The following is a 6,000-nucleotide window of genomic DNA, read 5'->3' on the forward strand; positions in this document are numbered from 1 at the left end:
CTTCTGCCTTGCATCACTGGGGATCCCCGGTTCAAATCCTGGTCAGGACATTATCTGCAGGGAGTTTGCATGTTCTCCCTATGCTTGCGTGGGTTTCCTCTACGTACTCTGGTTTCTCCCACACTCCAAAGACATACTGGTACGTTAATTAGCTCCTGTCTAAATTGGCCCTGTATGTATGCATGTGAAGTAGGGACATTAGATTGTAAGCTTCTCGAGGACAGGGACAGATGTGAATGTGCACTATGTAAAGTGCTGCATACATTTCCGGCACTATAAAAATACCTCTAATATATAACTAATTATGTCGTATGGCTCCCATTGCTGATTCCACAAAAGGTGCAGATATTTAAAGTAAACATATGGGAAGACACAAATTAACCAATAAAGTAAATATTTTAACATTAATTTAATAAAGATTTTCACATTTTAAAATATTAGTGGATTAGTTGCCGCTTGACATCAATCCCAAATTACCCAAAATACAGTGTATAAAAAATAAACATTGTATTTTCATGTTAGCAAATGTTCATATTAGTCTTTTTGCATATGTTTATTAAAGCATGACTGCACATGTATTTATTTTTTCAGATAGATTAGAGAAGGCTTAGAATCTCTGCCACATTTTAAATGCTTGTCTCAACTGGAGAGATTACCAATGATGTTCTGCTTTGTCTGCCACCCATCAAATGGGAAAAAATATGGGAAATCTTGACAACATGGACACAGACAGCAATAAAAACTTAACAGATGTTCTTACATTTCTCCACTTGATCCAAACCTAAAAATTTTTGGATGGAGTTGGGCCTTAAACAACTGCAAAACTTATGTTTTAAATTGTGCTTTCAGTAAATTACCGGACGTATTTTTAAAACTACATTCCAGTCAATAGGCTCAATCTTAAAAAGCTTTAACATCAACCCTGAGCAATGTGACTGTAATTTTATTGGACTTCACTAAAAATAACTGAAAATGTCAATTTTCAAAACAAGGAAACTGATCCTGGTGTGTTTGTTTTGTAAAGGGCTACACTTCTCAAAGTACAATAGCTTTATAGCTTTAGCTTCAGGAAAATATAATTAAATATAGCAAGGAAGGGAACATTATGATAATTGTGAAAATATACTTTTTTTTTTTGGGACCAAAGTTTCTTAAAATCTATAGTATTTTGTTAAATATTAAATACGATAAATATTTAGTAAAAACCTAACTCCATTATGTTTTTTTAAATTAGAGTAAAGAAAGGTAAAAATGTATGGGTTATATTTACGTCTGTGCTCACTGGGAAGATTTCCCTTAACTTACTATCCTGGTAAATGAACAGGTAGTAAGAAATTAGTATGTCTGCCCTTGCTTGGTTCGTTAACAGTTTTGCGAATCTTGCTCAATTTTTAAGTTAAAATTTGAAATTAATAAGCAAACTATTGTCAAACAAAAGGCATGTGAAACTTGGCAATGATATGGGAGACATGTACCAATGCCAAAATGAAACAAAAACATAGTTGGGTTGATTTACTAAAGGCAAATAGGCTGTTCACTTTGCAAGGGAATTTGCACTTTGCAGGGAAAGCTTTCCCTTAGTTTAGTAAATGAGGTGAAGCTATGCTGTTTTTTATTATCCATTCATGTGCAAGCAAAAATACTGCTTTTTCCCTGTACATGATTGGGTATTATTTGCAAAGTGAAAGTGAACAGCCTATTTGCCTTTAGTAAATCAGCCCTAGTGTCTTCAGGCAAGATCGCTGGGGAATTAGCACATCAGATCAACTTTGTGCACTGTAAGTCCCTGTTTTCCATTACTGACCTCCATGCTCTGCATTACTACTGACCTCTGCACTCTGCTTTACTACTGACCTCTGCGTCTGTGTTACACCTCTGACCTCCCCACTCTAGGTTACGCCATTGACTTCCGCACTCTAGGTTACACCACTGACCTCCGCACTCTAGGTTACCCCACTGACCTCCACACTCTAAGTTACACCAGTGACCTCCGCACTCTAAGTTACACCAGTGACCTCCGCACTCTAGGTTCCACCAGTGACCTCCGCACTCTAGGTTACACCACTGACCTCCGCACTCTAGGTTACCCCACTGACCTCTGCACTCTGCGTTACTTACTACTGACCTCCGCACTCTGCATTACTTACTATTGAACTCTGCACTCTGCATTACACCACTGACTTTTGAACTCTGTTATTCTACTTACTATGACAGAGAGAAGCTAATTGGTTGCCATGAGCAACTATTCCATCTGTGCCAGTTTTGATTAATTACCTTACATGTGTGTTACTGCTGACCTATGCACTCTGCATTACAAACTCCTCACAGAAGAAGCAGAAGGGGATCGGAGCAAGATTAGGCATGGAGGAGGAGCCCTAAAAAGCATGCTTAGTGATAAAGTCCTAGCTAGTGGTAATACACACAATGTTTACTAAAAATACAAACCAGAGCGCATACACTTTACCATTGGAAGGTTAATGTGTTGTAAAGGAAAAAGAAGGGACTTACGAGGTGTTGGTGAGGACGGAATGACATGCAGCCTGAGTCGAGGATCGATATCCTATGGCTGTATTGATGCTGTGACTCGAGGGGACGTCTATGACGGTTCCAGTGACCTAGCTTGTTGTAGTGGGGTCCGAGAGAGATCGTGTGGTGGAGGGGCGGTGTAGATCTCAATAGCTGGAGAGAGTGAAAGCAGTACGGGAGGAAGGAGATGGACGGGCTGCAGCTGCCAGGCGGTGTAGATCTCAGTGGCCGGGGAGAGTGAAAGCAGAACGGGAGGAAGGAGAGGGGAGGGAGGAGATGGACGAGGTGTAGCTGCCAGCCACTGTCCTGGCTGAGTCACTGAACTGTCGGTCCGTGAAGGGGTTGTCAGCACTAGATTAAAACAGACACGGACTGCGTAATGTCAAACTTTACCAACTTTACATGACAGGAGCATCTGTAGATGATTACTCAAGTCACATAAAGAGTGAGATATGTCAGGTGAATGAGAGCGGCTGTGTCAGCCAGAAATATGTGCGGGCGGTCAGCTGGGATGGCTTTCAGGGCCTGTTCACACGACATCCATTTTCTGTGCTGACCTGATCCATACGCTCCTGCACTAAAAATGCATCCCAATGTATCCCTATGTGTTTTATGGGCTACAGTTCACACATGCGCAGTCCGTTCAGGTTACGACAGAAAAAATACTGCATGTCACATTTTGTATGGTCAGGAAACGGTCCGGAAACGCAACAACATCTGAGCAATGCAGTGATTGGTACAGAAACTGGTGTTTCTATATGTCTGTTGTGTGCATATATTAAAAAGAAGGGGTGTAAATAAACTTAAAACGAAAGAATGAAAGAATAAGAGGATGAGAAGGGGAATGAGAAGATTAGGCACTTGAAGATAAGATAAGCATGCTGGGTAAAAGAGTCCTAGCTAGTGGTATTACACACAATGTTTGCCACCTACAAAGGCCTTCAAACCATCAGCAGCCACAACAGGTGTCACAGTACTCAGCAGAAAGGTCAGTCTCAAGTTATGTTTTCTAAATATTTTATGCTAAATCTGTTTGCAATGTAATTGGTGTTTCTTAATGCATTAACCGCAGGAATGTTTAAATAGACTGTGCTGGCTAAACATTGTAGTTAGCTAAACAATTGCATAACTAATTTTATTAATACCTTCTGTTTCTGTCCTTATCATGATAAATAGTTCTCTATATATAGTATTTTAAAATTAAATTGTAGACTAAGGGGTCGATTCACTAAGCTGCCGTAGGCTGCCGAGTGAAAGACCAACCTGAAGTGAAGTGAGCCGTACACTGTTCGGCTATTCACTTCAGGTTTATACGGCTGATTTCATGTTCGGCCGACCCGAAGTGCATGTTAAAAGGGTATTATTCATTAGGGATTATGTATGGATGTGATGAACATACATGATGATTGATTTTCTATATACATTTGTTCAGTTAAGGAATAAAGGCAAGCTGACTTATAAAAGTCCATGGTTTTAGTTTTCTAGAAAGTAGTATTAGGGTTAGGGTGCACATATGGTACTCATCAATCATGCCTTCTGGTTAGTACCTCCCACATTCCTTATTATCAAGAAAGACTGTAAGATATACTAAATCAAAGTTTATGAAGTGTTTACAAAGTACGTACTATATCTCCTTACTGTAATATTTCTTGATTAAGTTATTCATATAAGAAAGAACACTGAATTATGTATGAATATTGGTACTTGTAACATTATATAGTTTATTTGAATGCATTATAGTTTGCATTCAACACAAGAATCCTCTATCCCCATCCCCCTTCAATACTAATAGTAGCCTAAGTTTCAGATGTCACGCTGTAATGCTGGTCCTGGGCTCCACTGTGCCCAGTGCGAGCCCGGGACCAGCATAGTGCTTCTCTGACTTGGGATCAGAGGGAGGTCGGTACACGATCTCCCTCCGGTCCCCTCTCCAGTGTCAGAATGCGGAGGTGATGTATATTTTCTTCAGGGGGGTCCTAGGTGACATTAGGGGTCTTGGAGACCCCTGATGTCTCGATAAAGAGGACCTGTCACTTCTTTTGCTATCACATAAGGGGGTTTCTTAGCCCCCCTATGTGATAGCAATAAAGTTAAGTGGAAAAAAAAAGGAAAAAAGTTTCCCCCAAAAAATTAAAAGTTACACATAAAAAAGAATTAAAGTCCCCACCCATACATACACACATGCAAACATGCGTCAGGTGCGCATGCCTGCGAAAACGACGATTGTGCCCATTATGCTGCTCATAAAAACACATAAAAAGATTTAGAAAAAAAAGAGTAACATATCAAAAAAGTTTTAAAAAACCCCCAACAATTCTTAAGTCCCCCACCACCACGCTTACGCACATATAAACGTAAATACGCGTCCGGTGCACCAGCGCGCAAAAGTGACAATTGCGCTACACACGTAACATATTGTCGCGAACGTCGCAGTGAGAGCAATAATTCTTGGGCCATCAATCACTGATAACACTAAACTGATGAGCTGTAAAAGCTTTTAAAGCGCCGCCTATGGTCAATTTTGAGTATGGTAGTTTTCCGCAATTTTTAAGCATGACATGTTTGGTGTCTATTTACCCAACGTGACCCCAACTTTTATATTTTACCAAAATAATTGGGTAATAATAAAGAAAACTTATTTTTTTCAAAATTTTCAGTAATTTTCCCACAATATAGTAAAAAATAAAAACCCGAGTGGTGATTAAATACCACCAAAAGAAAGCTCTATCTGTCCCCAAAAAATGGTATAAAATTCATTTCAGTACAGCGTTGCATGACGGAATAAACGTCAATCAAAGTACCGCAGCGCTGAATACTGAAAAATGGCCTGGCCAGGAAGGGGGTCTAAACACCTGGTCAGCAAGTGGTTAAAAAAAAAACATGTCAAGAGAAATGAAAAAAAGCAAAAAGAAAAGCAATGTCTCCATATAAGACGTGGATTAGGGTTACGCAAAAGATTCTTTCGAAAAAGTCAAAGACTGACGAAACGCGTACTGTTTTATTATCACATTACTATATACTTATCACCAGGATGAGAAGGGGTGAGATATTTCAGTTCCTACCTGACTTATCACGGGTTATTAAACACCATTTTCTAGACTTTTCACTTTGCTAAGGTGAGAAAAGCCTTCTCACTGTTTATCACACTCTTTCACAGTTTATTAAATGTACGTACACCTTGATCTTAGCCAAAAGGCCGAGATACCTCACAAGAATTTTCAGCTAAAGTGTTCAGAACAGAAAATAAGGAAGGATATGAGCCAGTGTTTGTTAATGCCACTGAAGCTCATTCAGGGAGACACTTTTCAGGATATGCAATTTGGTATCCTAAAGGAGAATATGCTATCCAACAGAAATTACCAAAATTCTATTCAACAGAAAATGCAGAGTTGGAAGCTATCAAAACAGCGTTAATAGTAAATGAGGAGATAAATAAGGTTCCAATTGTTATTTATAGTGATAAATCAGATGTTG

Source organism: Nanorana parkeri, unplaced genomic scaffold (genome assembly GCF_000935625.1).
Source record: "Nanorana parkeri isolate BGI_ZX_2015 unplaced genomic scaffold, ASM93562v1 scaffold1651, whole genome shotgun sequence".
Classification (NCBI taxonomy): domain Eukaryota; kingdom Metazoa; phylum Chordata; class Amphibia; order Anura; family Dicroglossidae; genus Nanorana; species Nanorana parkeri.